The sequence below is a fragment of the Schistocerca nitens genome, chromosome 1 (genome assembly GCF_023898315.1).
Source record: "Schistocerca nitens isolate TAMUIC-IGC-003100 chromosome 1, iqSchNite1.1, whole genome shotgun sequence".
Lineage (NCBI taxonomy): Eukaryota > Metazoa > Arthropoda > Insecta > Orthoptera > Acrididae > Schistocerca > Schistocerca nitens.
In genome coordinates, this window is record NC_064614.1 from 866,716,234 (window position 1) to 866,738,148 (window position 21,915).

The 21,915-nt window shown below is 38.0% G+C and overlaps 1 protein-coding gene across 1 annotated transcript in view; it reads right to left on the reverse strand.

Annotated features, from left to right (window-relative positions):
* LOC126263628 (probable tRNA (uracil-O(2)-)-methyltransferase) overlaps positions 1 to 1,415 on the reverse strand; it is a 37,842-nt gene extending 36,427 nt beyond the window's left edge. Inside the window, exons 1-2 of the mRNA XM_049960720.1 lie at positions 1,218 to 1,415; positions 232 to 324 (exon numbers count right to left, since the gene is read on the reverse strand). The gene's annotated coding sequence lies outside the window, so the exon portion shown is untranslated. The remainder of the gene's footprint in view (positions 1 to 231; positions 325 to 1,217) is intronic.
* Between the last annotated feature and the right edge of the window lie 20,500 nt (positions 1,416 to 21,915).

Genomic DNA, 21,915 nt, shown 5'->3' on the forward strand with positions numbered 1-21,915 from the left:
GCATTGTGGTACTGAGGCAACACCAAGGACTATATATGCACATTAATGGCAAACATTATTTAATACAAATAGGACAACATAAAAATAGTCACCTGTCCACACTGATAAAAGAGAATATGTCTTACATAAATGAAAAATATTGAGTCGATTAAATAAATATGGTGAAATTGGTAATGCAGCCTTAACTTTGTCAGGAGAGTCATTACTGGCAACATGTAAAAAACAAAATACCTTCTTCATAACCCATTGTGCATCTTCTAATGCCCGACTTATTATTTGTTGGATTCTTTCTGGGTCTGTTTCATACACATGTTGTTTATAGCTCTGGAACAAAGTATTACACATTGCTGTAATTTTTTGTATCATAAACACTTGTGTCACATTGCTCAAAATATATACAAATGTAACAACAGCCATACTAATTGCATTTTTTAAAGCACTGTAGGTTGAGACTATGCTACTACACCAATGATAGAAATCATTTTTAATGTTTAGACATTATTTAAAACTTATTACAGAGTGACAGAAACAGATAAAACAGACAATCAGGGTTTCTGTGCCGTTTAATCACTTGGCTCTAAGTTAAAGTGCTGCCAGCCAAATAATGGGAAAACAACCATAGCAACTAATTGACTTATTCATTTTCCAAACGGTAGTATAATAGAAGGTATTAAATTTACGCAGTAACGTAAAAAGTGAAATGGCAGATAACAGATAAGTTATTAAAAAACCAATGTCAGAAAAATTTATTGCGTGCAAGGCACGTTAACTGTTTCATCCACATTTAGTGATATTACTTGCTTTAACTGTTCATTTGAACGACATGCAACGATCCATAACGGCATTTATTGGAATACCACATGGAAAGCACATAATTTACAATTTGTAGGACATCTGAACATAATGCAGGGAAAAAAACTAGAACACATTTAGACTTAAGTGATCAGATAATTAATACGTAATAAATGTACGGACAAAAGATAAATGCAATTACATAAAACGAAATATGTTGTCAGCTTCCATTACCGTAGCAAAGAGAAGTTAGATGGTAGCTTGCAACAACATACATTGGGCGATGGGGATTCTACCACAATTCCAAGTGACAACATGTCACAACGACAGCCTGAAGGTTCAGTTCGCAGTACAATGATTCTTATGCTTCTTCATAACATTCTTTACCGTACAATTGTCAAAATCAGTCAAACTGATTACCATACCTGCTTGATGGAATGCTTGTAAAATTGTGATGCGTCTTTCGGCAGTTTATTGCATTCCCGTATCAGATATTTATACAATTGACGAGCAGAGTTTATTTCCAATTTATTTAAGACGCCAGAAACAAATACCATAATTAATTCTGTTGATGTAAATATTATTTTCCGCAACACGCAATTACTGTAAACACCAAGCAGACGACACACGCAAATGTCAAAGATACGCAGAATGCATCTCAGATACTATATCACAATCGATACATATGCCAAGTAGAAGGAAATAGAATAGGACTTAAAAACTCCTTGTAATATATATTTTTAAGTTACCCATTAATAGCATTGTAACTACCTCAAAACAAAAACTTCATTTCATGTGTTGTCATGCATCTTGTGGAATACACAAGTGAGGTACTGAAGGGTCCCTTTAGATAAGGTTTTACCTCAAAATTACAGATCCATTGGAACAGTACCTGTAATATACAAAATTATTGAAACATTAATGAAAGACCAATTAAACTGTTTTTTTTGAGTCTTACAACCTCCTAAATATGGCCCAATATGGATTCTGCAGTGGGCTATCAACAGCAAAGGCAGTTCAGGAAATTGTATTATCAATATTACATTGTATTGTATTGTATTGTATTTTTTATTGGTCCTGTTGTCTACATAGCAGCTTATGCATAAGACATTGGACAAGTCAATTTATAAATATACAGGCTGAAAGTCATTTCAAGGCATACATATTTAAGCTTACAATAATACACTTTACACGTAAGTATTTATATAACACATTTCATAAATTTAAATAGTCTTCAATGGAGTAAAAGCAGTGATGCTGTAAATATGACTTTAGAGATTTTCCAAATGTATTGACCTCAGTGATAGCTTTTATGTTTTCAGGAAGTTTGTTATAAAGCTTAACTCCCATGTGAAAAGTACCTTTTTGGCACAGTGCTGTGCTGGTTTGAGTCATATGTAAGTTTCTGTTTTGTCTGGTAAAGTGCTCATGTATATCACAGTTTATTTGCAGCCTCCAGTCCTTGCCTATTACATTTAATTTAAAGAACAAAAGGGTTTCCATAATGTATACACATGGTAATGGAGGAATACCAGATTTCTTAAACAGGGGTTTACAAGAGTCTCTGGGCTTGACCCAAACAAGATTCTAATGGCCCTTTTTTGTAGTTTAAATGTGCTATTAGCTGCTTTAGAGTTTCCCCAGAAGGTGACCCTATATCTAAGACGAGAATGAAAGTACACATGATATGCATTCAATACTGTTTTCTCACTACAGCATGATTTTAATGAACAAAGAAGGTAACATGTTTTGCTCAGTTCTGCAGTGAGATATTCGATATGCTTATTCCATCTGATGTCACTCTGCAGCCAAAGTCCTAAGAATTTGGTTTCAGTACTGTTACCAACTGGTTTGTCATTGATAGGGACTGATGGGATAAACATGTCCTTGTTAGGAACTTTGTGGACTTTTAGGGCAATGGTTTTCTTAGTGTTTATTACAAGCTGATTACTCTGTGCCCAGCTGCTAAGTTGTTTCGTGACCGTGTTCACTGTCTGCTGTAACTGTTCATCGTCGTCTCCTTTTATTAGAATCGTGGTGTCATCTGCAAATATGATTGTTTTGTATGCATCAACATTTAAGCTTAGATCATTTATGTACAGAACAAACAGAAGGGGTCCCAATACTGATCCTTCGGGTACACCACATTTAATTTGTTTATAGTCAGATAAGTGATTAGATACAGTTTTTAGTTCAATATTTGTCTGCTTGACGCACACTGCCTGCATATGATTAGTCAGGAAGGAACTGATTCACTTGTTGGACAGAACTCGAATACCATATCTTTCTAGCTTTGGTAGCAGAATTTTATGGTCCACCATGTCAGAAGCTTTTGACAAGTCAATAAAGACTCCTATTGTTTCCTGTTTTTTGTCCGTCAGGTTTAGGATGGAATTGATGCACTCATAGACAGCAGTTGTCGTTGACCTCTTATTTCTGAATCCATGTTGTTCATTACATAGGATGCTGTTTTTATTTATAAATTTCATAAGTTTCTCATACATAACTTTTTCCAGTACTTTAGAGATGCAGGAGGAAATTGTGATGGGTCTGTAGTTATTCACATTGTCTTTATCCCCTTTTTTATATACAGGAATAACTTCTGATGTTTTCAACACATCAGGGAAAGTGCCTGCCTGAAGTGAGCAGTTGCATAAGTGTGTGAGTACTTCAATTAGGTTTCATGCGCTCTTCTTTAACATTGTTGCAGGTATACCACCTGCCGATTTGGAATATTTTAGTCCTTTTATTGCTTTAGCTACTTCATCTTGTGAAACAGAACTGATGTACATTGATCCTCTACATGCACTTATTTTATATTCATTTGCCTGGGCGTTCTTAATGTTTGATTGTAACATATTTTCAGCAACACTTGTGAAAAAGTTGTTAAATGTGTTGGCTACTTCTAAGGGGTTTGTTACTTTTTTTATTTTTATGTGATAGTGTTATATTTTTGCAAGGTTGTCTGTATTCTCCACATTCTTTTTTTATAACACTCCACATAGCCTTTGATTTATTAGCTGAATTATAAATGATTTCATCATTATGCATTATTTTTGCTGCTTTTATTACTTTTCTTAATATTTTGGAGTATTTTCTATAGTATGCACATACTACAGGTGAGAAATTTTTTGAGTTACATATTTCATGAAGTAGTCTTTTTTTCTGGCATGAAACCCTTATTCCCTTTGTGATCCAGCTGTTTGTTCTAGAGTTCCTGCGTATGGTTAATGTTTTTAGTGGGAATGCAAGTTCAAAGAAATGGGTTAATGTATCAATTAAAGTGTTGAATTTTTCATTTATATCGTTCATTTTGTACACTCCTAGCCCTTTTTCTTTCTGTAATAAGTTGTTGAAGTAGTTCACATTATGCTGATTATAACTTCGATATGCTGTTCTGAAAGACATGTTGTTAATAATACTGCCTTGTACTTTTATGCTTAATATTTGAGCAAGATGATCACTAAAACCTGCATTTAAAATTTTTAGTGAGGTGTTGTGTAAACTCTTCTTGACTAGAAACTGATCAAGAGCTGTTTGGCAAGTTTCTGGTATTTGGGTAGCTGCTTTTACTTCAGCCTTTAAATTGTAGGATGTTGCGAGATTCAAAATGGTCTCCCAATTTCCTCTATTCGTGAGGAAGTCAATATTGAAGTCACCACAGATTATCAATTCACAATCCGTTTTATTTACTTTATTTAGCAATGACTCCAATTTGGTTAAGAAAAGTTCAAAATTTCCGGATAGTGATCGGTAAACTATAGCAATAACCAGGTTGAACTGAGTAATTTTTATAGCTGCAATTTCATAATCCTTTTCGACATTTGCCCTAGTTAAGTCAGGTAGAGTAATAAAATCTACATTATCCTTTGTGTAAATTGCTACCCCACCCTGCTTGCTGTTTTTCCTGCAGTAGTAAGCAGCCAAGATAAATTTGTTTATTTTCGCATTCTGGATTAATTCTGGGTTAAGCCAGTGCTCAGAAATGCATAACACTGAGATATCATTAAGTTCATGTGTTAATAGTAGGTTAATTTCACCGATCTTATCACGCAGGGACTGCACATTATGGTGATAAATTTTTAGTTTGGGCGTATTCACGATTTGGTAATTGGGAATCATATTTACAGCATCACATACCTCTAGTTTAAATTAGGAACGTCAGCAGTGTTGTATTTTCATTCTTCTTTCTTGTTCATTTTGTTTTCCTCGCTGTTGTTGGAAGGATGTTCAGGAAGCTGATAGATTGTTCTATCCCTTACAAGTCTTTCTTTAATTATTTCACTAACAGGATCACAAACAAATCTTTTCCCTTCATAGTTCAAATGCATTCCATGCTTCGTGTGCAGGTTTCGATGCAGCTTGCTTATATCCAGTACATCGCACTTAGCGTATTGAGAACACAGTTTCCTTATTTTAATGTTTGTTTTCCGAATTTCTTTGTTTACACACGAACTAAAAATCAGATCATGCCTATGAGGAAGTGTGGCAACTACTGTGTTTCTGCATTTATTAGCTTATAAAAAATTCTGTAGCGTTTTCACGCAAACCTCTGCTTCCTTTTTTGCCACATCGTTTGAACCCATTATACAGACGATAAAGTCATTTTCTTGCATTAATTTCGTCCAAGAGTTAATGTCTACAACATTTTTACATCCCGCTCCCAGTTTCACTACACTAGTCACTACTATGTCGCGATTTTTCTCACGGAGCATGCTGGATAGATTTCTGCCATGACTGTCTGTTAGTAATAGTACATTACTCTTTTTCCCTGATGATCTGTGTTTGTTGTTGACATTATTTGAAAAAAAAAAAACGCTATTCATTTTCAGTTCACTGACTTTTTCAAGTTCACGATCATTTGGAGAGTCGTTATCACAGTCACTTGTTTGCAAAACATGATATTTGTTTTTTTTCCGAAAATGTGACAGTTTTAGCAGACTTTGTTGTTCTTTTTGTAGTTAGAACACTATTTTTGTACGACACTTTTACCCACTCGGACGATATATTACTTTTGTCTTGCATCACTTCACATAGTGTTGGCTTTGATCGCAGATCCCGATTTTCTTTCTTGAGTGAGTCAATATCGCTTCTTAAGGAACTGACTATGAATTATAAGCTAGCAATTCGTTCTTTTAGCGTTGTTATTTCAGTGTTACAATTCTTACAAACTCCCTTTTTAACAGTATTACTATAACTATTTCTCTAGTTAGAATCACACACTTCTACACTCGTGGCCATCTTTATTTCGGTGTCCAAATTAAAATAAAAGTCATCTACTACTTTTACCATCTCATTTCCTTTCTATTTTCCTCACGATCTCTTATTTAATTTGACTACAGTCAATTACCGTTGTTTGGAAATGATAATCTCATTACTTCTTTCCAAGATGTTTTGAAAATAAGGAACACACCTACGCAACTTAAGTAGATTTAACCAAGGCATCTGACACTGTCCCAAACAGCATTTTAGTTAAAAAAACTTGAAAAATATGGAATATCTGATGTACAACATATGTGACAAACAGAAACCAAATGGTAGTTTTAAATTCAAATAATAAATCTGACCTCCTCAAGGTGAAATATGGAGCCCCACAAGAAGGTGTACTGGGACCTTTCTTGTTTATTGTGTATGTGAATAACCTGCCCAACTTATTACCATATAACTCTGTAATGTAATCTGACAACACAACTTTTATCGCATCACATAGTGATGGGAATGTTGTCAAACAAATGAAAAACTCAGTGATGGAAAAGGCAGCTCAGTGGTTCCATGAAAATAGACCATCATTAAATAAAAACAAAACTGAACACATCCTCTTTTCCCTTAGAGGTATTAATAATGGATCAAATAAACTCGGATATTTAGTAAAATTGTTAGGCATACATCTAGGTACCAAATTATGCTGGAATACCCAAAAAGGACAGCTGTGCAGTAAGTTGATAAGTGTTTTATATCTGTTCTAATGTGTGTGAAATCTTATGGGACTTAACTTCTAAGGTCATTAGTCCCTAATCTTGCACACTACTTAACCTAAATCATCCTAAGGACAAACACACACACCCATGCCTGAGGGAGGACTCGAACCTCCGCCGGGACCAGCCACACAGTCCATGACTGCAGCGCCTTAGACCTTAGGAAACTTAAGGATTGTGTCACTAAGGAGTGCATGCTTGTGGCATGCCTTCTTCCATACACAATTGTGCTATGGAATACTTCTTTGGGGAAACTCTGCTGGGGCAACAAAAGATATCTTCCTCTGGCAGAAGATAGCCATTATATATATTTTTGGTGTGAGCAAAATAGCTTCTTGCAGACAGTACTTTATTGAGCACAAACACATACAGTCCCCAGTCTACACATACTCAAAGCACTTACGCAAACCAAACAGAATGCCCGCATGTATGAAACAAGGTGAGATGTGAACTTATATGAGACCAGAAACAGTAACTTACCAGACAATCCTTGGACGCACTTGAGTAAAATCCAAAATAATTTTGTACATGCAGGCAAAATATTTTTAACGCTATATCAAATGGCACAAGGGCGTTGAATGAAAATAAATTTTAAATGGTAGTACAGACATGGCTGAAAGAGAAAGCATTCTATAGTACAAGTGAATTCATACGTAATGAGAAAATATGATGCTCTTTTATATAATGAAAAATATGATACTCTTTTATATAATGAAAAATATGATGCTCTATTAGATAACGAAAAATGATGCTCTTTTATTATAAACGTGATTGTGAACTAATAAAATTGTAACTTATGACATACAACACAATTTGTCTGTGCAACCAGTGCAACAAAACTAATCATGGATGAGTGTAAGATATGCAATATTTATATAATAGTATCTATTTGTTAACATCTTGTATAATCATTTGTATAACTATGTAGCAAATGATGATGCCTTATACAACACAACAATTATCTACAGGCAAATAAATCAAATGCAATTCAGTACTAAAGCATGTTGTCATGTAGATGCAGATGCACTTTTCTTTGTCTAAAAAGATGTGCCTTTATATGCATGTACATTACGAGAGGTACCATGGATGTACACCTCTCAGAGATATGCTTTGGCTGAAGCATCTGTGAGAGGCCATATTGGCATTTGTCAAGCTTGTAATGGGTGTATTGTATATTATAACAGCATTATAACTTACGCTCTATAAACAAATGCTGTTCCAAAAACACGAGTACATTGAGAATCACTCGAAACAGTACAATTTATTGATATTAAATGTCATATAACGAGTTATTGGCGTTTTAGGAGTTGTATGAAACAGGACGAAATTCTGAATTGGAGTTGATCATTCTGTTGTAGAGACTAACATCACTAGTTGACGGGAAGGCCGTCGAATTGCAAGTTGGTTCGAGTCCTGCCATCTCCAAAACTTTTCTTATTCACCTTAACGGTTCTGAGAGCTTCTGGGACTTGTCAATAAGTTACAAATTAAGCTTGAAACACAGAAATGCGAGAGAATATTCAAAACACGTTGATATTTGGTAAAAAGAAACTACCTCTCATCACCAGAACAAAAATATAAAAAAGACTGGCACATCTGAGAAAGAATTAAACGGTGACTTAGTCTCACTACCAATCACCTATGAAGTGTAACAGAAAATTTATAAGCTAATTATTTTAGAGTCCTCTCTGGGACACCACACTATCATGGACTCCTTCAGTGCCAGATGGGAGAATTTGTATGCTGTGATGATGTCGAGAGGTGTGCTGACGGTAGTGTAGCTACTGGCAGTATCACCCAAGCCAGAGTGGTCTCGACTGAAGAGCCAGACGAAGTGTGACTCACACCACAGGATAGGGGAGACTCTATAGCTAGGTCGTCGACCCCTCTAGGGGAGCTAACCCCGGAATGAAAGCCCAGTCCACCAGGTTGGGGATTCAGTGCAGGGTTGATACCCCTGCCTTGTAAAAAATCTATTATTGCGAATAACTCAAGAAGGAATGCCATACTGTCCCTAAAAAGACAAACTGTGCTAGCAAACAGGAATATGTATTTATTGATGCTTAAATCTGGAACATGGACTGTACAAATGCTTTGTGCAAACAGGAGCGATGGAGAGGTTACAGAAGAGGTGATAAGGTATGGAATGGTAGTTTCTGCACAGCAGGAAATCAGGTGGAAGGGAAGAGGAGAGATTTATAAGCAGAAATTCTCCCTGTGCTATTCAGGAAAAGACGAAAGACAAGGGGAGTATGAAGTTGGGTTTATAGTCTCCAAGGATATGCATAGATCTGTTGTTGCTTTGACCACACATGATGAAAGAATATGTACTCTGCATATGAAAGGCAAATTTCACAACGTGATCTTTGTGAATATATATATATATATATATATATATATATATATATATATATATATATACCTACGTAGAATCAAATGAAGATACTGTGCATATCTTCTATGATCAACTACTGGAGGTTTGTGACAGAATACCCAGCTATGATTCTAAAAGAGTTCTTGGCGACTATAATGCAAAACTGGGAAGGAAACAGGTGTGCAGACATGTATGTGGTAAGCAAAGTCTGCATGATGAAACTAATAATAATGGTATGAGGGTTGCCCAATTTGCTTCTGCAAACAAGCTGAAGGCAGCAAGTACCTATTTTCCAAGGCGAAATATCTACAAAAGGACATGGAAAACACCAGGAACAAATGAAGTAAACCAAACAGACCGTATATCGATATCAAGGAAGTGGGCATCTGATATAGAAGATAAGCACACTTTCCGAGGAGTTAATCCTCATTCTGGCCATTACCTAGTAGGAGCCATAATGAGACAGAAACTTGCCATGGCTGCCAAAGGAAGTTGCATCCGAGTAAAGAAATAGAATATAGAACAGCTCAAGGATAGGGCTACTGTTCAGGAGTACTGGACCAGATTGAGACACGAGCTACAAACAAAAGACAGTGGAGATGATATAGACAAAGAATGGAATGCTATTAAAGATGCCAATAGGACAACAGCACATGAACTACTCAGGAAAACAAGGAGACTTATGAATGAAGATTTGTATGATGATGAATGCAGACAAAGTGTGGAACAGAAAAACAGACCAGATATTTATGTGGAGGCAAAAACATGAAAAGGCGTATGAATATAACATTGAGCTTCATAAATCTACACCGACTTCAAGCAGGCCTTTGATAGTCTCAATAGAGCACAAACGCAAATTGATTTGCTGCCGCTTGGTATACCATCGAAGTATGTCTCACTTATTCAAGCAACACTGGAAGGCTGCAGTGCGAGTGGATGGAGAACTGAGCGAGTCATTTAGCATTAATAAATCAGTCAGACAAGGGGACACACTCTCTACAATGCTTTTTCAACTGACTATTGAAGTAGCCATGTGGAAGCTACAGATACCTGGTTACATAGGCACAAAGTAGATTCAGATATTCGCAAATGCTGGTGATGTAGCAATTATTAGTAGAAGAAGGGTATCATTAGAGAGGACAATATGTGAGCTGAAAGTAGCCACAGAACCTAAAGGCCTTTCTACAAATGAAAAAAGTATAAATACATGAATTCCACTAGGAAGGAAAATAATAACTGGGACAGACTTTCAGCAAGTGTTTCAGTTTTGAACATGTGCAGAACTTTAACTATTTGAGCTCTAATCTTAACAGCACAAAATCCATGTCAACTGAAATAAAACTGCGCTTCCTGACACGTAAGAAATTGTTGGCCTCTAGGTTATTAAATAGGCAGCTGAAGCTGCAACTTTATAAGGTCACGATCAGGCCAGTTGTAAACTACAGATGCGAAACATGGACGCTAAAATTGCTGATGGGCAGCAGCTCAGGATATTTGAACATAGTGTGCTACACAAGATCTATGGGGAAGTTCAGGATTATAATGGTTTCTGGAGAACTAGGACTAATGCTGAGCTGGAGTGCCTCATACAAGGAGCTGACATCATAAGAATTATAAAAAGTAGCAAATATTCTGACTTGGCTATGTCCTCAGGATGGATACTAGAACAACAACTAAAAAGATTTTTGTATGGAGGCCAGTTGGAAGAAGACAGAGAGGAAGGCCACGAATACGGCAGCTAGATGATGTGGAAGAAGATATACAATCTCTCAGAGTCTGAGGATGGCAGAGAGCTGCACTGGAGAGGGTAGATTGGAGGAAACTTGTTGATGAGGCTAAATCCCACACGGGATTGTAATGCCATGAGAAGAGAATTTTTTTAGAGACTTCTTTTCCAAACAAGAACATCTTCCAATTAAGCACATACCCAGAGGAAATGTTTTTTGGTACTGGTGGAGGCATATTTCTGCTGGTGTTTCAGTTACTTTCAAGATCAAAGGAAGAAATTTACTTTCCTGGCAATGAATTGTAATTTTTTGCACAAATTAGAACGTACTTCACACAACTAGCACATTTTGTAGCAATGGGGGAGCTTCTCTTTAAGTACTTTTTGTAATGCATACCACCTTGTAAATAACTAGTATGTAGCTGACAGGTTCTCGCTTTAAAAGCCTGAAAATAATAAAATAGTTTTATTTTTTCGCCTTAATTAGAACAAACTTCAGATAAGCAGCACACTTAAGTAGCATTAGGGGAGCTTCTTAAGTAGTTTTCGTACTATATACTGCAATGTAAATAACAAGTATAAAGTGGGCAGGTTGACACTTTCAAAGAAAGAAAAGACAGTAATACTTTTCAAACTTTCAGTGAATGAACCAGCCGGACATATAAATAGTTTCTGCTTTAATTTATCTGCTAGAATATCTACCACAGTCACGACGACACCACAGTCTAACCAAACAGTTGCGACACTTACTGCTGTAAAAATGTTACCGTTTGACAGCTGGAGGTACACTAGGGCTCCAAGCGGCGAGAAAGGAGAACTTCACATGTGTCGTAAGCATAATGTTTGTTTTTCATCCCTTTCCTACGTAATTGGCGAAATATTTGAATTATTTTCTTGCCTCCAAGAGTTTGTGTAATATCAGATGACATAGATGTTTCCAAAAATGATTCTAAAATACGTGCAAGTAGAGACAAAGTTCATGAATCCAGTGGCAAGTTACAACACATTTGCGAAAAAACAGTTGTGACGTTGGGCAGAAGTGCAGCTCACCACGTTGATATCAACGGAATACAAACACGTAGATTCACACATAAGAAGCACAGACATGTAGCTCTACATGCAAAAGGAATCGACGCCACATTTGTCGTTCCGTAGGCCTATTGTGTGTTAGTCAATGTCACCAGGAGAAATATGCCGTGAGTGTAAACTCCAAGTCCTTAAAGCCAATAACACTGTCAGAAGTGGTGTCATAAGTTAAATTTGCCATTAGAGACTTTTCATACAATGACATAGGCACTATTTTATCAATATCGAAGAAATGCTGTACCTTATGCTTTAAAAGGTGGAACATATTGTCACTTAACCCACATATTATTTGTATGCCTTCCACATACCTCTGTAATGTATGCACTGATGGAAAAATAAAACATTTGGGAAAACCTGTATGCCTGATGCTGTAATATAATAAATTTAGAGCAGACAGCTTACTTTCGTCTTTTCAATTTGCAGGTGGCATGCTAATGTGGCTTAACATGTCAAGGGCATCTTTTTTTAACTATCGGGATTCTAGAGTCTTAAAAAATTGGTTTGTCCTTCTTCACTTGATCCTTCTGATACAGTTTCTGTTGCTGTCTGTGCATAAAATGATTGGCACTTTCCTTTTCCCGTACCAGTTTTTCACGAAGTCTAGCGATTTAAACATTCTGATACTCCTCACCCTTTTCTAAACACGAATAACTGAACTTAATTTTAACACTTCATCCTCAAAGCAGGTCAGTGTTGACGATTCAGATAAATCTGACACTGATATATGGAGAGTTGAACTGGCGAACCTTTTTGGCAGTTTCTTCTTCATCCTCAGTTGAGATGGGTTATTTGGAGTGTCAAACAATGTGGTTAACTGCATTCCACCCGAATTTATTATTGTCTGCATTCATGAACTGGTTTTGTTTGACATGTAGTGGACAAAAATTAACAAAAAGATAAACAGGGTCTTTTTTCATAAGATTTTTTCTGCTAGTCACTAGCAGTTTTCTGCTCCTAAAATGAAACATTAATCATCAATATACACTATGTGATCAAAAGTATCCGGACACCCACAAAAGCGTACGTTTTTTTTTTATTTGGTGAATTGTGCTGCCACCTACTTCCAGGTACTGTATATCAGTGACCTCAGTAGTCATTACACATCGTGAAAGAGCAGAATAGGGCGCTCCACGGAACTCATGGACTTCGAACGCGGTGAAGTGATTGGCTATCACTTGTGTCATACGTCTGTACGCGAGATTTCCACACTCCTAACTCCTAAACATCCCTAGGTCCACTGTTTTCGGTGTGATAGTGAAGTGGAAACGTGAAGGGACACGTACAGCAGAAAAGCATACAGGTCGACCTCGTCTGTTGACCGACGACAGTTGAAGAGGGTCATAAAGTGTAATAGGCAGACATCTATTCAGACCTTCCCACAGGAATTCCAAACTGCATCAACATCCACTGCAAGTACTATGACAGTTAGGCGGGAGATGAGAAAACTTGGATTTCATGGTCGAGCGGCCGCTCATAAGCCACACATCACGCCGGTAAATGCCAAACGACGGCCCACTTGGTGTAAGGAGCATAAACATTGGACGATTGAACAGTGGTAAAACGTTGTGTGGAGTGACGAATCACGGTACGCAATTCGGCGATCCGGTGGCAGTGTGTGGGTATGGCGAATGCCTGGTGAACGTCATCTGCCAGCGTGTGTAGTGCCAACAGTAAAATTCGGAGCTGGTAATAGTATGGAGGTGTTTTTTATGGAGGGGGCTTGCACCCCTTATTGTTTTGCATGGCACTATCACAGCACAGACCTACATTGATGTTTTAAGCACCTTCTTGCTTCCCACTGTAGCAGAGCAATTCGGGGATGGCGATTGCATCTTTCAAAACGATCGAGGACCTGTTCATAATGCACGGCCTGTGCCGGTGTGGTTACACGACAGTAACATTCCTGTAATGGACTGGCCTGCACAGAGTCCTGACCTGAATCCTGTAGAACACCTTTGCGATGTTTTGGCAAGCCGACTTCGTGGCAGGTCTCACCGACCGACATCGATACCTCTTCTCAGTGCAGTACTCCAAAAAGAGTGGGATGCCATTCCTCAATAAACCTTCCAGCAGCTGATTGAACGTATGCATGCGAGAGTGGAAGCTGTCATGAAGGCCACGTGTGGGCCAACACCATATTGAATTCCAGCATTACCGACGGAGGGCGGCACGAACTTGTAAGTCATTTTCGGCCAGGTGTCCAGATACTTTTGATCACATAGTGTACATGTAGTTTGCAATGAATCCTGACGATACAGATTAGTTACATGATAGTATACACCTCTCAGGGTCCTTAGGAAACCTAAAAAAAAAAAACAGTTGTGGTATCTTCTTGTTGTTGTTCCTACATTTTATTGCGCTACGCTACGCTCCCATTTGTAAAAACCATTGTACAAACCAAAATAAACAACTACTATTCGCCTTCGGTTTCACGATCGAAACGATCTCAACAGTTTAACTTACTGACCGCTTGGCATGCTGCTGGCGCAGTAGGCAATAAAATCGAGGCAAAGTGTCGCGACTGTTATGTTAGACTGTGACGATACCTTGACAGCAGACGTATCTCGATGCCTTCAACAAAGTCGAAGTGTATCTTTGAAAGGAGTGCAGCCACAGTACATCTCGTGAGGTATTACAAACAAATGTAAGTTCTACAAAGTCAAATAATTGGTCTGGTTTAAATGAAGTAAATTCTTCAAATCTCAAACTGTAGCTCTCACGTGTACAGAGATTCAAATTAAAAAAAAATACATGTATTGAGTAAACGACAAGTTATAATGAGTTAGTCTCGATATCTTAAACATTTTGTAGCTGTGAGCTCAGCAAATGTGTATGCAGTTACACAAAATGTAATAGTCAGCCAACCAGTTGCAAACAATTTTTTTGAAAAATACATTAACCATGTTTCGATAGTTCTAAGAGTATCTTCATCAGAATGGTAAAATTTACCTAGAAAAACATATGAGGTATAAATATTATAAATAAAGTAGACAGATATACGAAAATTCCCAATTAAAACCTAAATTATTATACTTACATTAAATCACATAACAATTTTTAAATTTCAGCAACAGTGCTCTCATAAAATGACATGTTTGTGTTCCATGACTAAAGAATAAAAGTCATAATAAAAAAGACACACAGTTATTATAGAATGTTAAAACCATGGTTGCAAGTGGCAGCACGAGTTAACTGCCATAGCCGGTTAAGATCGGCATGCACACAGCACAAGAGGCATCAGATTAAATGGCATGTATAGCAACACTGCCATAAGATGAACACGAGGATTAGCACTGTCATCTTCTAACAAAACAGCCAACTTATAAACATCTGCATTAAGAGCAAAATTACATGGCTGAAGGGATACACTATTAACCTATAATACCCAGATGTAGGCAATTTGAAAGTTCGCAAACATAGTAAATCAGTCTTTTTACAGGTAGTTTTAAATAAAGTAAGCAACTGAGAATGACAGTTGGATAGGGGAAACCGACATTCCCGACTCTACTGTGGGGAAAAATTCGAAAATCAGGCAATTCTAAGTAATGGCTCTAAACCCTGAAAGAAGTTTTTACTACACAACTGTAATTGTTTGTTAAACGTCTTTATGCAAGAGGTGTTCGAAAATTTACAATTCTTCAAGGATATCGAGTCTGAGGCCTTTTTTTCTCGGAGTGTAGAGTACTGACATCTTGCACCACTTTGGGTTTATGCCCTGTGTGATTAACAAGTGGTCGGCAAAGGATGAATTACGAATATTAGTACTCTTTTTTCATAGACGATGTTCTCTAAATCTTACAGATATAGCTCGTCCTGTTTGTTCTATATAATAGGCGGGACAAGAGACACAGACGATTTTATAAACTCCTGACTTTTGTAAGTGAGACTGTGTTGAATCCAGATTGTGAATAAGATTATTTTTTAGAGAATTGTTGGTGGCAAAAGCTACCTTGCAATCATATTTGCTCTTGTAGAAGACGCTGTATTCTGTAAGAGACAGGTCCAAGAAATGGCATAGGAATAAAATTTTTGTTATCATATCAGTCATTAATGGCAACACCCAGAGTGGTGATTCTATTCTTTGTTTTATTACTGAAAATGTTAGTTACTATGTTGGGTTCATAGCCATTATTAACTGCAACAGTTTTGATCAAATTTATTTCTGCTTCAAGACTTTCATTGGGTAATGGAATAGAAATAGCTCTATGGACAGCTGAATGAAAGAAGACTATTTTATGAGACTGGAGGTGTGTTGAAGTCAAAGGTACAATTTGATCAATGCAAGTTTCCTTATGGAATATATTAAAGGAAATTTTGTCATCTACTATTGTCAGAATAAGGTCTAAGTAGTGTTACTGCCGGAATTTGTTTTCAAGCTCGCAGGTCAAAGTAATTTTTCGTGAAGTTCGTTGAAAATTTTGAATAGGTGATCAATCCCATTATTTGGTCCTCTAGAAATAATCAAAATATCGTCAAATTATCTAGAGTATGAAATAACGCATAAGGCAGCAGGTAAAAAATTAAAAACAATTTCTTCTAGGGAATTTATAAAAATGTCTGCTAGGATTCCTGCTCATGGGTTTCCCATTACAAGACCATCAGGTTGATGACATAACTGTCCATTGAACTCTAAATAATTATATTTAACTACGATTTGAGGCAAATTCATTAAATCAATAATTCGTTCATCAGAAATGTCTTTTTTAAAGAACCATAAATTTTTTCTACTACATCCAAAGCTGTTTTGACTAGCACATTCGTGTAGAGATTTTCAGTGTCGAAAGAAATTAACATAGTATCCTGATCACAATGTATGTCTTTAAGTTTATTGACTAAGTTTTGACTGTTGGAGATAGAATAATTATTCTGGAAAACAGAAGGTTTTTTCAGTTTGTCACACAGAAACCTGGCTAGGTCAAAATAGGCAGTATCCATATTATTCGAAATGAGATGTACAAGATATCCTAATTTATGAACTTTAAATTGTACACATAACTCCAGAGCTTGAGGGGTCATGTTAAGTAAATGCCTTTTTTGGTAAAGTTTAATTAAAAATTTAGTATCGTCAACTGCAGCTCTGACTTCTTATTGCAGAACAGGAGAGAGATCCTCATGTAGTTCGGGAATACCATTTTCCTCAAAAAAATCCAAGGTTTTAGTAACATATTCTTGCTTTTTAGCAATGACGATGGCACCCCATTTATCAGACTTCATTATTAAACCATCATTTACTTATAGTTTATTATTAATGGCTGTAATTATTTTTATATCATTGCTAACAGAATTGCGGGAAACAGTTAAGCTTTTGCTAACAATACTGCACACATCATGTGTTATTCTGCTCTGATGAGAGCTGTCTATTTTAGCACTGTCAAAGCCAGTTTTCAGATCTACAACCATATTTTCTATTACATTTTTGTTTGACAATTGTGGCATATAATTATATTTACGTTTTATTCAAGCAAAGAGACTTCGCCTTTTGTAATTTTTATGTCACTCATGTTTAAAATTCTGTCATACTATTTTTGATCACTTTTTCTGAATTAGTAGTACTATAAGCCTTTCTTACATGTAAGAGACAGAGAAATTTACTTAATTTCTTTTAATGCCTATTAGCAATAGTCTGCTTACATGTATCTAGGCTGTCATTGATAAGAACCCAAAAATCATCGATTTGAACATTGTAATGAACACGAAAAATTGTAGTTAGTTCCAAATATAGGTAGTAAGTCTCTTCATTTAGGGCAACCTTCTTAGTATAAAGCATACTTATTGTGTGTGAAATTATTTTTTTGCACTAAGCATTGGTAAGTGTGTGGTTCATTCTTGGACTGCTTAAAATTTAGATAAGCTTTAGCATAATTAGGTACAAGACCTATTTCTTGGCAATGTTTTCTAAAATCAGTAGCCATGCCTATCTTGAGAATTTTCATTTTAACATCTTTATATTTAGTGACAGCCTTAGCTACCTGGATAGGTAATCTGATATTAGCGTATGTGTCCATTGTTACTGACTGTCAGTAGCAATGGACACAGAGGCTAAGATTAACAATGATACTTGTTGCCCACTGTATACTTTGCTGTGCTTTTTGGCACCATATTGTAGAAACAATAATGGTTAATAGCAAGGTGAATGGTTTGAAAATGGGTGTGTCAGTTTGAAACTGGTAAGCAACACACCTAAATTTTATATCAATGCAACTGAGACAGACAATATTTAAAAAAGTAAATTATCCAATTTCCTCAGTAATGAAAGTTGCGTACCTATCCTCCTGTGCCAGCATGTCTCTAATAAACAAGTGAAATGTAAATAGTTTTGGACCACTATACAAGATTAGGACCGTTTTAGGGTCTGTAAATGATTATCTTGGGCTATGTATCTCTTGCAGTTGTGGCATATCACCGGTGGTCAGACCAGCAGGACAGCACAGGCTCCACATATTGAGCATAGCGTTACACAGGCTTACAACAGCCAAGAAAATCTGCTACTGCAGAACATTTCTGTGACACCAGTCATCCTATGGAACATAATAACAGTGAGATTCTGACATGTACTTTCAAGCTACAGGGATTGTATACTAATCAGGTTCCTTTCAGAGTATGCTGATACAATAGCTCCATATTTAGCAATTATATACAACTGCTTGCTCACAGAAAGATCCACACCTAAAGACTGGAAAATTGCTCAAGTCATACCAATACCAAAAAAGGAAAATAGGAGTAATCCGCTGAATTACAGGTCCATATCTCTAACGTCAATTTGCAGTAGGGTTTTGGAACATATACAGGGTGTTCCACTCAAACCTCCCTGATTTCAAAGACCCATGAAGAAAAACCACAGTAGATACGATAGTAAAAAATGTACCATATTGTAGAGCATCTCAAAGAATTTATTTATTTATCATCAATACACCTCTACATGTGAACCATTTGTAGCACGAAGAATACCGAGTCTATATCCAATTTCTTGCCAGGTTCTTTGTAACTTTTCCTCTGTTATAGCTGCAGTCGCATTAGTGGTACAATGTCGCAATGTAGGAATATTGTCCACTTTGGTTGCATGCACATGGTCCTTCATGAATTCCCACATGAAGAAATCAAGCGATGTAACATTGGGTGAAAGTGGTGGCCAGGCAATGGGTCCTCCGTGTCCAATGCATCGATTGGGAAATTTCCTATCAAGGAACTTGTGAACAGCTGTAGACCAATGCAGCGGAGCTCCGTCTCGTTGAAAAATTGTGTTGGGTTGTAAGTCTTGTGTCTGAGGGCACACAAACTGCTTCAACATGCCCAGATACACTGACCTATTCGTATTTGAACAACACCGCTACAAGCCCAAAGAACCGTTATCCAAGATGGTGGTGATGACGTCATGGAAGATGGCGGCCGTGACGTCAATCAAGATGGTGGATTTTGGCGGGAAGTTTGAATTTTGACTGGAAGATAGGTCACTTGGCTTACCCCCACTAACCTAACCCCCCTCCCCAAGAAAAATGGCAGGAAGTTCAAATGGCGGGAAAAAAGGACTTGTCTTTATTATTTAACCAATTACAAACAAATGTGTTCGCCACTGTGTCTGGACTCCAACTGGCTTGGTTCATATCGGTGCCACCAGAGGGCGCTCTCCTGATGTCAGGTGATGACGCAAGTACCGTTATTCAAGATGGTAGCACCCAGTGTATCCTCCACGAGCTCCAGAGCCCAACTGGCTTAGTTCATATCGGTGCCACCAGAGAACGCTCTCCTGACATCAGATCATGATGCAAGTACCGGTATTCAAGATGACAGCACCCACTGTGTTCACCGTGAGCTCCAGAGCCCAGCTGACTTAATTCATATCGTCGCCACCAGAGGACGCTACTGTGAAGTCAGGTGATGACACAAGATCGTCTGCTCTCTTGCGTGCGCGCGTTATAACCGGACACACGCTGTGTCAGTGGCCTGCAAGCCACCGTTTACATCACAGCCTCAAGCCCGCACCTTTATACTTGCGCCAAACACAAAAAATGGTTCAAATGGATCTGAGCACTATGGGACTTAACATCTGTGGTCATTAGTCCCCTAGAACTTAGAACTACTTAAACCTACCTAACCTAAGGACATCACACACATCCATGCCTGAGGCATTATTCTAACCTGCGACCGTAGCGGTCGCGCGGTTCCAGACTGAAGCGCCTAGAACCGCTCGGCCACACCGGCCAGCGCACCAGACACAGTCTTCTGTAAATATGCTATTTAAAGTAACACCCACATCGCGCATCTAACCTATCCATTACCTAAGTACTTAATTCCATTTCAATTTTAATCATATTCAATAAGTCAATTTACAAGTTCAATATTCAATGATCAAATGAGAAGTTCCACATTTTCCCACTATCAGTGCTGTGTTCATTCATGACCTAGCACCCTCACCCCTAAATGCTGCACTCCTATTGGCTACGGCATTAGTCACGTGATTCGACTTCATAGAACCTAGGACTTGGAACCAATTTTCACCAATGCCACTCCCACCTGGACTTGGAATCAAATTGTTAAATTCTCAACCACGATCCTCAACCCAGCACCACGCCCCTTTACTGACCCATGTTGGCAGGCTAATATGCACTAAGCTGTACTAATGTGTACTAATGTGCAAAGCGCGTGATGCAATCTAAGCTGGTGGGAAGAAATGGCAGGAAAACAGATCTGGACACAAGTCTTTATTTTGCAGGCTGTGTCTCCACCACGAAGTTTACTGTCCAACTGATATAGCACTCATTACTGCCATCAGATCGTACTGTCATCCCTCCTATGACCTAATCCCAAATGGTGGTCTGTAGGGGCGAGAATTATACTAAAATTATTCAGGCTGTGCTAGGCTGCTGGGGAGAGTAAGGAAGGAGTCCACTCTATTTACTTTCGAACATTTTATTTAGAGATCGATTATATTTGTCACACTGAGGCAAAACACTCCCCATCTTATGCTTGCGCTTACAATACACAGTCTGCAGACACACAAACAACTTCTAATTTGCTCAAATAATTTAATTACAGACTTTTAGACTCCTCCTAAATAATGCTCCACACTCATGTGTAGACACGCTCAGTACTTGTAAACTGTCCAAATAGCCCATAGCACGGCCTACATACCTGCTCGCAAAATAATTCAATCAACTCATGCAAGCACTATCTACAATCCCCCCCCCCCCCCCTCCAGTAGAGCACACAGACAGCCCAAAGACGTGACGCAGCCGTCAGATGTCAAACCATACACAGGCCCCCCGACCGGGTCCCGCAATCATGAGGCGGTGAGATCTCATTCATACTTCATTTCTGAGAAATTCCTGTCCAAATACGTGTTCACTTAGACACACGTGCTGACGTGATCGGGCTGGAGCGCAGCCGAGAGCTGCAGCCGAATGCAGGTGAAAGTTGTATGCAGGCACCTTTGATGATGCAACCGGACAGGGGTGGGTGCACATTTACAGAGTGTGCACTCCAAACAGGACTGCGCGCGTGGGGCGTTCCTCGCTACCCTCACTCTAACTGCGGTCCGACGAAGACGCTGCAGAACTCCATTCCACAATAGCAGAACCTGCTGTCTCCTTGACTGACGCTTCACTGTGTGTAGCTACATATCATCGGAAACGCATCTAGCAATATTATCAATCTTATACTCAATTCACATTGCTATTTAAAATGATAACAAAATGTAACTCAATTCCATACCCCCCCCCCCCCCCCCCCCCAGAAATACTTAATGTGCGCTTTTGTACTAGTTTTCGTCTTCTCTCAGATTTTATGCACGGAAATTCTTGCCCTAACAGAATCTCTTTACGAAAATAACGCACAATAACGTCCAATGCAGTCTTCATCGCGGGCCTGACGTGATACCCATCCTGCTCTCAACATATGCAAATGTTCGCAAAGCTACGTAGAGGCTCCCATGTCATAGCACAAAGCATGTTAATGAATACAACTTT